This window comes from Suncus etruscus, chromosome 4 (genome assembly GCF_024139225.1).
Source record: "Suncus etruscus isolate mSunEtr1 chromosome 4, mSunEtr1.pri.cur, whole genome shotgun sequence".
Taxonomy (NCBI): Eukaryota; Metazoa; Chordata; class Mammalia; order Eulipotyphla; family Soricidae; genus Suncus; species Suncus etruscus.
The window spans coordinates 112,912,689-112,924,711 of NC_064851.1; the positions used below are offsets into that span (position 1 = coordinate 112,912,689).

Sequence of the window (12,023 nt, forward strand, 5' to 3'; positions counted from 1 at the left end):
AACTGAGCAGAACACCTGGAACCATGCTGAAAGACTATAGCCTAGGCCCTGACCTAGGATCTAAGGAAAAACAAGTCCATTAATTACAGAAGACAAATTACAACAACAGTGATAGAACAGAAATCCTAGAACTGTAATAAAAAAGCCTCTTGCCTAGCCTTCACCCTATGACCTACACAAATAGCAAGATCTTCAACTACCGAGGCTGGATACAATTGCCCACTTCTGACTGGAAAGTCTTCTGGCACCATAAATGACCTTGGGGGGTGTAAAAGAGTGAGTGCAGAGTCTTTAGTTGTTGCCATAGCAGTATGCTTCAGAGGCAGAGAAACCATGTATTTCTTATGCCAAGAAAATTCCCATTCTAATTTCCCCCAATATTTACTGTACCTATGCAAAAGAAGAAGAAAAAAGAAACAGCCCTATTTAAGAAGTTGCTGGTTTCGATATAATTTTTTGATTTGCTTTTATTTTTGTTTTTGATATTATGGAGATTTTTAGGATTGTTTTTTTGTACCTGATGGTTTTGGTTTTTGTTTAATTCTTTTTTACTTTTTAAATTTTATTACTTTTGTTGTCACTTCCTTATTGGTTTTTTGCTTTGTTTTGTTTTTGTCTTGTCTCATTTTGTTTTGTTTCGTTACTCTTTTCTTCTTTTTTCTTCTTTCCCCTTTCTTCTTCTAAATGGATACTTACAGCACCTAGACGGACTCCTCCCATATCCTTTCTTATATCTCCAATAGAGCCACATTATTGCAATCACCTTGATCAACATCATAATTGGACAGAGAAAAATGGATGGTACCAAGACCAGACATACGTTCATTTGGTGGAAATGAAAAATGATCAGACTTGATCTCTCTCTCTACTCCTCCCCCGATCACATCTCTGAAGTTTCTAGGTCCGGCAGATGGTAGGGAACATCCACTGTCTCCCCAACCGCTTCCCTGAGGTTTCCCGGCCAACAGACTATAGAGGACCTTCCTCTGTCTCAGCCCCTACCCTGATTGCGTCCCAGAGGTTTCTGGGTCCAGCAGACGATAGGGGAAATTCCCCTGTCTCTGCCCCTCCCCTGATCAAATCTCCGAGGTTTCTGGGGCCAGCAGACGGTAGGGGAACAACCCGCAGTCCCCTCCCCTCCCTCATGCACTTCTCCCAGGTCTCCAGCACCACTGGGATGGGCTAGAAACAGACAGGAGGGGTTTCCAGCAGAGGCTCTGCTGATTTCCAGGTAGGGAAGGAGGACAAGGGAGCCAGGCTCAACAGCGCCCTCCACCATTGTGGCCAGGAGCGGTTATGCACTGGCTGGCATCAAGAGAGGAGAGCAACTAACCAGGCTCCATAGAGGGCACGCTAGAGGCCAAACCTCAGCCAGCCTATCCAACAGTCCCACCTGGAGCTGCAATCCAGAGAAGGGACCCAGCCCCACAGCACAGGGATAAAATGCAGGCTGAAATCGGAAAGCACAGCTCTCCAAGCCACAACAATAAATGCAAAGAAACATGGGTAAACTGAGGAAGACCCTAACAGCTGAAGATAAAGAGAGAAACCCTAGTGAGTTCCCAAGTCCACCAAAACTCACAGGTTCAGCAGATGAAGATTTAATAGCAGCCATGAGAAAGGAAATGCAAGCATGGTAAAAGCAATGAAAGAATCGCTAGCCACCGAGTAAAAGAAATCCATGGATGAACAAATTAGCCAAACTAAATAAGACTTGATACAGAACATGAGAGGCTCCATACAAAAGAAATTAAAGAAATTAACAGACACCATAAAAAGCCATACAAGAAAAATCAGAGTTGAAGAAGCACATAGAAGTACTTGAAAAACTGCAAACAATAAGCAACCAAGAAACCAACAAGGAAATAAGAGGCAAGACACTGGAAGGAAAAGTCCAGTACTTAATGAACAAAGACAAAAGATATAATCTAAGAATTGTAGGTATACCAGAAGGGGAGGAAAAAGGGCAAGGGGAAGAACAAGTAGTTAAGGAAATAATAGCAGAAAACTTCCCCACCCTTTGGAAAGAGGACTCTGCAAATCCAGGAAGTGAAAAGAGTCCCTAATAAAATAGACCCTAATAAACCAACACCAAGACATATACTCATTGAAATGGGAGAGAGAGAGAGAGAGAGAGAGAGAGAGAGAGAGAGAGAGAGAGAGAGAGAGAGAGAGATGAACTCAGGTACAAAAGAAAGGACAAAAGAATCAAACCAGATCTATTTGAAACAATTCAAGCAAGAAGACAGTGGAATAAAATATTTAAATGACTGAATGAAATTTCCAACCTAGGGTAAAATACCCAGCAAAACTGTCATTCACATGGGATGATAGCCTAAAAACATTTTCAAACAAAAACGAACTTGCATTATTTGTGCAAACAAAACCTATTCTAAATGACCTACTCAGAGACAAACTACACAATCCAAACCCCCGATTGTAACAACAACCACCCTACACAACACAACTGCAAAACAGCGCTCTCTATCAATAATCTCCCTAAATGTTAATGAACTAACCTCCCCCATTAAAAGACACATAGTAGAGAACTGGATTAGAAAACATAAACCAGACTTCTGCTGCCTGTAAGAAACACACCTACAATTACAGGAGAGGCATAGGCTTAGAAAAAAAAGATAGAATTAATTTTTCAGGCGAATGGAAAACAAAAAAGAGCAGAGATAGCCATTCTTATAACAGAACAAATTCCATTCAACCTCAAGAAAGTGATCTGAGACAAAGAGGGTCACGGCATACTAATCAGGGGAACACTAGATCAAGAGGTACTAACCCTGATCAATATTTATGCACTTAATGTAGAGTCAGCAAAATATGGTAAGCAATTGCTCGCTAACCTGGAGAAATACATGAAGGGAAATGTGATAATAATAGGAGATCTCAATACTCCACTATCACCACTGGACAGATCCAGCACACAGAAAAATAGCAAATAAATAAGAGCCCTAAATGAAAGATTAGAAGATCTAGGGCTAATAGACTTATATAGGGCCCTCCACCCCCCAAAAACAGAATACACATTCTTCTCAAGCACTCATGGAACCTTCTCCAGAATAGACCATGTCCTGGGATATATTTCCAACTTGGACAAAAACACAAATGTTAAGGATCATTAGTAGCATGCTATCAATGCAACAGAGGTCAAAATTGACTGTAAGAAGAAGCAATGGAGTAAACCCAACATCTGGAGATTAAACAACATGCTGCTCAACAATAGCTGGATCAAGGAGGAACTCAAGGAAGAAATAAAAAGATTCCTTGAGACAAAGGATAATGAAGAGACAACTTGTCAAAATTTGTGGGACAAAGAAAAAGCAGTAATTGGGGCAAACTCATAGCAATACAGGCCTACATCAGGAAAGAGGAAAAAAGACTAAATCAACAGTTTAAAGGATCACCTTAAGTAACTGGAACAAATGCAGCAAAGAAATTCAACCACAACCAGAAGGAAAGAAATAATAATAAAAAAAGACCAGAAATAAACAACATAAAAACTAAAAAAAAACAATACAAAAAGTCAATGAGACCAGGAGTTGCTTTTTCAAAAACTTAATAAGATAGACAAACCACTGGCAAAACTCAACAAAAAATAGACGGAAAACATCCAAATTCATAGGATAACAAATGAAAGGGGGGAGATTATAACAGAACCCCAAGACATACACAATACAATAAGGTCATATTATAAACAACTATACTCAGTTAGGCCAGAAAACCCAGTAGAAATGAACAGATTCCTCAAAAAATACCATCTTCTGAGACTGGAAAAGGAAGATTTAGAAAGCCTAAACAGGTCAATCACTTCAGAGGAAATTCAAGCTGTAATTAAGAAACTCCCTAAGAACAAAAGCCCAGGTCCAGATGGCTTTACAGGTGAATTCTATCAAAGATTCTGAGTTGAATTACTACCGTTGATCCACAGGCTCTTTCAAACCATTGAAATGACAGGAATTCTCCCCAAGTCCTTCGATGAGGCTAATATCACACTCATTCCCAAAGATGGCCAGGACACCACCAAGAAAGAAAGCTATAGACCAATCTCACTAATAAAAATAGATGCAAAAATACTTAACAAAATTTTAATTAACCAAATTCAGCACTATATCAAAAAGATTATACACCATAACAAAGTGGGTTTCATCCGAGGGATGCAAGGTTGGTTCAACATATGCAAATCAATCAACATCATACACCACATCAACAACAAGAAAGACAAAACCACATGATCATATCAATCGATGCAAAGAAGGCATTTGAGACAAGAAGCTGGGTGGCATCTCTTTACCTAAACTGAAGCTATACTATAAAGCCATAGTGATAAAAACAACATGGTACTGAAAAGAAACAGAGCCTCAGACCCGTCAGTTAGAACAGAATTTCCAGTTATAAATTCCCAAATAATATACAGTCAACTAATATTTTACAATAGAGCCAAGAACTTAAAATGGAACAAAGAAAGTCTCTTCAACAAATGGTGTTGCTACAACTAGAAAATCACCAATAAGAAACTGAAAATTGACCCATACCGCACTCCTTATACTAAAGTCAACTCAAAATGGATTTAAGACCTTGAAATTATATTAGAAACTATAAAGTTTATTGAGGAAAAATAGGCAAACCACTCAAAGACCTATATATTAAAAAGTCTTTGAGGATGAAACACCAATGGCAAAGACTTTAGCATCAAACATAAACAAATGGAACTACATCAAACTAAAAACCTTCTGCAAGGCAAAGGAAACCCAAATTAAAACAAGAAGGCAGGTAACTGAATGGGAAAATTTTTTCACACTCAACACATCAGATAAAGGGCTGATAACCAGAATATGCAAAGCACTCAGAAAGCAAAATTCCCCCAAACCAAATAAAGGCATAGAAAAATGTGGAGATGAAATAAATAGACACCTCTCCAAGGAAGACTGAACGATGGCCAACAAACATATGAAATCATGCTCACCTTCACTCATCAGTAGGGAAATTCATTTCAAGACAACAATGAGATACCACCTTACACCAAAGAGGATAGCTCACATAAAAAATAACAGGAACAATCTCTGTTGGCGAGGATGCAGAATGAAAGGAACTCTCATCCACTGCTAGTGGGAATGCCCCCTAGTCCAACACCTATGAAAAACAGTCTGGAGAGTGCTCAAGGAACTCAGAATTTAGCTACCATTTGATCCAGCAATTGCTCTCTTACGTATCTAACCCCAAATTGGAAAGACATTCATCCCAAAGTATGTGTGCACCCCACTATTTATTGCAGCACTCAGTATAATAGCCAAGTCTTAAAACCAACCTTGATGTCCAACAACAGATGAGTGGGTCATCAAGATGTGGTATCTATAAACAATAGAATACTACATGGTGCTTAGAAATGATACAATCATAAACTTTGCAGCAACATGGATGACCTAGAACACATTATGTTAAAGGAAGTAAGCCAGAAGATGAAAGATAAACACAGAATGATAGCACTATTCTGAAGTACCTAGAATATACACCAGATATACAATCAATACCCCATGATCAAATAACAGAGTGTAACAGGATAGAAACCTCAAACTCTGTAATAATCACCATATACTGAGGAGTAGAGCTCAAAAGAAAGGAAAGAGAAACAACACAAAGCCCAATTATATATTATATCATAAAGAAACCAGCAACAGCAGAAACAGCAGTGTAACAGGTATGTAATTATCGTTTAACTACAAAGGCTCATAATAATTTCCTAGGGATCTTATACAGGATTACAGGTAAAGATTATGACGGTAAGGTACTGACTCCAACGGAAACATTTTAAAACAATATGTTTGAATGCTTTAACCTTACCACATTTAAAATAACCTCTCAGTTTTTCTATCCATAGGGCTTCCTGGATATAAAGGGTGAACATCCTATGGTGGTACCTAGGTGCTCAGCCACATGAGGCACCATACCCAGCTTGCATCATGAAAATGTCCAGATAAAACACTTTAACATACCCTTTATCTCTAGATTATGCCTTCTTTTAGGACCTGAAGAACATGACCAGCCAGACCACTGAAGCAACAACTGTGACCTACAGTTTTATATTATAGGGCCTAAGCATTGAACATGTTCAAGCAAACTAACATGCCCTTGCTCTTTTTCCCTCTCTTCTCATTACTTCGTATTTTTGTTGTTGTTGTTTGATTGCTGGTTTGTTTTGTTTTTCCTTTTCTTTCTTCTTGTCTCCCTCTTCTTCCTCTACCTTCTCCTCCTCATTATCATCAATTCAATCCATGCCAAATATAATTCACACGGTTACCTCCTCTATAGGAAAGGAAAGCTGACATACAGGGTGCTGCGGACAATACTGCAAAGGGTAAATACCTATATATAGATAGATCTCACTAACACAATGGTTAGTACTCAAAACATGAAACCTATACATATCCAAAAGTTGATCTATTATTTTCTTTTTCTTACAAGTACTATACTTACCTATCTTTCTGTACTCAGTGCATCTCTTGCCCTTCCACCTCTTTACATTAATATATACCTAAGCTAACTTCTATATGTTTATATGTGGGCAGGAGCACACAGAGATGGGAATCCTCCTTAAGAGACAAACCAAAACCACAAACAACCATACCTATACCCTATATAACCCCTTCCCATGTACTATTCCCTCTCCCTCCTTCAGAAATCTGACTATCCCTTCACCCCTCAATCCCATTCCCAATATCCCCACCATATTATAACTCTTCACCCTCATTTCTTAATCCATTAGGCATCAAGACCGACTTCCTATTCCAATGAACCAGTACCCAGCACCCAAGTGAAAAGACACCCACTCAAATCCACACCTCGTTCCTGGCAAGAAAATACAACCAACACCCTGACTAACTCATGCAGTGTGGCCCTCCTAATCACCTCTCCCTAATGTGGACTATGGCTTGATACAAGAACTAGCTCCAAAATAACCCCCACTGCAAGAACTCTACCCAAGACCTCCCTGCCTGGAGCCCACACCTCACAAGGAAATCTCAAAAGACAATGGGAAAGCCTATACTTTCATAATAAGTATAGACCTATATAACACTACCTCTTATCCTATTTTTCCCCAAATGTAATCTCCTGTATCACTTTCTCCCTTTTTCTTTGTTTTTTTTTCTTGTTTATTTTTTTATTTGTTTTAGTTTAGTTTTTTTTATTTGATTTGTTTTTGCTGTTTTGGGGGGTCACACCTGGCAGCACTCGGAGGGTGCTCCTGGCTCTATGCTCAGAGGTCGCTCCTGGTGGACATGGGGGATCATGTGAAATGCCGGGATTTGAGCCACCATCCTTCTGCAGGAAGGACAGACACCTTGCCTCTATGCTGTCTCTCCCGGCCCCACTTTATTCCTTTAATTATGTCTTTTATTTCATCTTTTTTTAAAAAGAAACGTTTATTTCTTTAGATATGTGTGAGCATATATATTTTTAGTTTTTGTCATGTGTCTGTTTTCTTCTCTTTTCATCCCCAAATCCACCAGCACCACTTTTTTCTTCAAAGGCATATTAAAAAAGGGGGAAATTTTAAGTGTAAAAACAAGCTAGTATCCACTAGAGTTAAGAACTCATACTTTTTTACAACACAGGGGTATCTCGCACCCTAAAATTATGTCATGTGGAAACAACTTAGACCCCAGAGAATTAGGCACCGACCATCCAGCCTTGACTCCTGGAACCCAGACATAGAAACCACAGAGTCCTCCACAACAGCCCCAGTAATCAAATCCCCTCCAGGGTATCCATGATGCTGCTTTGACACCAACATGCACCAGTTCTAAATTGATAAACTGACAACGAGGAAATGGGAACAACTTGATCTAAGAGCAAGTTGTCCTTCCTCACTAGCCAACAATAAGACAAAATCAGAAGACACATCACCCTTTGATCTGTGCAAAAGCCAAGATCGGTATATACAGATGACTGGTTGTTACAACCGGGACTAGACAGTATACAACCTGGGACCACCACCACCACCAACAACAACAAGCTCTAGCCTAGCTTTTGGTCGACAATCTGTTCAACAAACAAAATCTCTAATTCCAGGTCTGACTGAGACAATCGCAACTGAACAGGTCTTCTGGAAACATAATGAAAAACTCTATCCCAGGGTCCATCCTAGGAGCAACATAATGATCAAGATCACCAACTACAGAATGTGGATTAAAATGACACTGAAGAAGCAGAACTGCTAAAGCCACAAAGAAAGACTTCATCATAAGCTCCATTCATTTAGCTGTACAGACACCAAGATCTCTAGACACAGAGGTCTGATTTTACCATCTGTGACAAAGCAGAAATCTTCTATACACCACAAAAGCATTGAGGGGAGAGTAAATGATCATGCAAGGAGTCGGTAGTTAATCCCATGACAGTATACTTCAAGGGTGGAGAAACCCTGTATCTCCTAGGCCAAGGGAATTTCCTCTATAATATCCTCTATAATTACTGTGCCTATGCAGGGGGGGAAGTAAAAGAAAAGCACAAAATTATCATTTTTCCACATATATATTTATGGATTTATCTATTTTTTGACATCTTTATTTTAGTGTAGATATTAAAGTTGATGTCTCCAATTTTGTTTTATTTTATTTTCTCTTTCTCTTTCTTTTTGCACTTTGGCATGGTTTGATTTTAGAACTGAGACTATTGTGTGGCACTTGTCTTTATTGCTGTAGTGCTCACTGGATATTTAATTTGATATTTATTTCTGTATTGTTGTGGTATTTCAATTACCTTTTTCATTCCCTCTCTCAAACTAAGGTTGAAAGCCTCTAGAAGGACTCTACCCATTTTCAGCTTATTTGATTTATTTTATTTTTTTTATTTTTTCTTAATTTTTACCTCATTCTATTGCTTTTCTTTCCTTCAAACAAAACCACATAACTCAAATTATCTAGCTCTGCTCTCAAATAGAGGGGGAAACAAGGGAGGGTAGTAGGACCAAACAAGTATATGATTACTAATAGTAAGCTAGACAAAGAGGGGACGACCACCTACTCTAGCAGCCCAGGGGGTGATGGTGGGGGATATGGGTTGCAGGATGGGAATGGGGATGGGGAAGGACAAATTTGGTGATGAGTATTCCCCTGATTCAATGTTCATATATACCTAAAATACTACTATGAAAGATATGTAAGCCAATATGATCAAAATTAAAATTAAAAAAAAGAAAAATGATCAGACTTGAATACGAAATCCAAAATCAATGACAACAGAAATGATAACCAATCTACATCAAGCTGTACAAGGGAGGAACAGTTTAACTAGCATTACGGGGATTAGAGGAACGGGAAGTGGGATGCATGCTGGGAACAGGGGTGGAGGGAAGAAAACACTGGTGGTGGGAATGCCCCTCATTTATTTTCACTATATGCCTTAAATATTACTTTGAACAACTTGTAATTCACTTTGCTCACAATAAAAAAAATATATTAAAAATTATAAGGTCGGCAAGTCAGATGGAAAGTTTTTCTATTTTCTAGGCCAATCATGATTGATGAGGGTAAACTATACTGAATGAAGGCTTTTGGGGTTATGTTGTGTGTAGAGCATTTTGGTTTGTTTGTTTGTTTTTAGGCCACACCTGGTGACTCTAAGGAGTTGTTCCTGGCTACACTCTCAGAAATAGCTCCTGGCTTGGGGGATCATGTGGGAAGCTGTGAATCAAACCAAAGTCTGTCCTGGATCAGTCACGTGCAAGGCAAACACCTTACCACTGTGCTATTGCTCTCATCCATGTATATAGAGCATTTTTAAAAGCAATCATAATTCTTAAGTTTAAAAAACTAAATTATGATAATGAGCAAAATAAGAGGAGTCTACAACATGAAATATTGCCTAGTGGGTCTTGAGCATTCAGGGTCTTTTCCTAAAAGCAATTTAAAATCATGAGTCATAATGGTAAATTACCTAGAATTGAAAACAGATTAGGATAACATATTCAATGAAAGTGCTCTGTAAGTTTTCATGTATGCAGTTGTATATTCCATTGATATCTGTGGACATAAACATTAGACTAGATTAGCAGGAATAATCAAGAAGAAATTAAATGAATTATAATGATTATTGTGGCATTAACATAATGAGCTCTATCTTCTGAGTCTAACATAATATAGCATTGCAATATGGAACTGGGTGACCCAACTATATTTCCAAACACCATTGTGGACAAAAAGATCAAGTAGTTATTATAGACATAGCAAAACTAAGACATTTAAATAAATATAGCAAGAACTACAGTGGCAGTCCATGACTTCCAAACACAATCTGCAGCAGTTCCTGTGGATAAAAGCATTAGAAAATTATAATACACATCTATAACAAGAAGTTGATTGGACATGTGCTCAATCTAAACAGCTGTATCCATTCTTTACATGAGAGATTAATCCATTGACATTTAAGAAAACTATTGAAAAAAAGAGCTGTTGTGCCATTATATTGTGTAGCATTACTGTTACCATTGGGGATTTGGTTTGTGTAATTTTTCTTTGAGCATATAATTTAGTGTCTGTTTGGTTAAACCAAATATTGTGAGTTTGTTTTTGTCTGAGAATGTTTAATACACTCCCACCCATATAAATGAGAATTTCACTACGTAGACTCTAGGTTGAAATTTTCTTTTATTCAGTAGCTTGAATATGTCATTCCACTTTTTCCTTATCTGAATTGTTTCAAATGAAGGTCTGGTTTGATTCTGCATTTTTTTTTATACTTAAGGTTTGATCTCCCTTACTACTTTAAATAGATGTTCTCTCCCTTATTTTTGGCCATTTTTATCATTAAATAATTTGATATTGTTCTGTGATGATCTATTTTGACATTCTTTTAGCCTATTGAATTTGTAGAGAAATCTCTTTTCCAAAGTGGGGAAGTGCTCTGCTATTATCTCCCTCACTACTTGTTCTTACCCTTTCCCATTTTCTTCACTTCCAGAAATTCCTATAATTTGGAGATTATTTCTCTTGTCTTTGTTCATTAAGTAACTTACATTTTCTTGCAGGATTTGTCTCTCCTTTCTTTTTTGACTTTTTTGTTTTAGCTAGATTGTAGTTTGTCTTCAAGTTGGTCTATGCTACTCTCCATTGTGGGGAGCCTAGCTGATGAAACCTGGGACATAGGACACCTCAGTAATTCCTAATCTGGTCACCCACGTGACCAAAAGGCCCATGCCTTGAGAACAAAGGAAATAGACAAAAAATAAAGTAATTCAGAGCAGCCCAATATATCCAGCCAGAAAGAAAGATATAGAGTTTGCCTTTGTGTTAGCAAACATTATTAAGAACTCTGTTTGAATCTTATGCCTTTTAGTAAAACGTGCTCAGGTCTACCTCTTTGCCCCTCCCTACTACCTGCCCCAGTTTATGCTAATGAATGCTTGTAACTGTGATTGGTGTAAAATTTGTAACACCCCTGACGTGTTTCAGCCCTTAAAAGCTGATCCCCAACAATAAACTTCCCTTTTTGAACAGCATGCGTTGTCTTGAAGGCTTCTGTTACTAATTTCTCTAGTTCTTCTTTACAGGTCGGTTCTGCTCGAGTGAACCCACTAATAACTAGCAACTTTCATTTCCACACCCCCGCGGGTTGGGGGACTCCCACAAAAGTTGCAGAGTGGTGCCCACGTGGGAGCTCGAGTTACAGAATCTGATCGGGTGGCAGAGTGCGACAAGTCCGGAGCTGAATTACGTCAGGTAAAATAAATTAAAGCAACGTAATTTAGTAGTCTAATGCCTAGGTGAAAAACCGCCACCCCATTACAGTCCCAGAGTAAAGATGGGGACCAGCCCGAGTAAAGGGGCAAAAATTATTATATACAAGAGGAACTAAGAAGTAGGAAGGTTAAAAGTTAAAGAAACTTGTTAAAATTTTTGGATCTGCTCAAAAGCATTATTGTTAACTCAAATCTTAACCCTAAGAGCTTGCAGATTGTGAAAAATGCACGGGAAAACTTAATAATGGCCTCCAGTGCCGGCTCCCAATCTCTCCAA

General features: G+C 38.4%; 1 protein-coding gene and 1 pseudogene across 1 annotated transcript in view; one reads left to right on the forward strand and one right to left on the reverse strand.

Annotated features, from left to right (window-relative positions):
* Positions 1–12,023, reverse strand: part of LOC126005982 (prefoldin subunit 3-like) — a 1,144,584-nt pseudogene that overhangs the window by 519,625 nt on the left and 612,936 nt on the right.
* GLRA3 (glycine receptor alpha 3) overlaps positions 1–12,023 on the forward strand; it is a 559,340-nt gene that overhangs the window by 227,416 nt on the left and 319,901 nt on the right. The gene's annotated exons all lie outside the window — the stretch shown is intronic.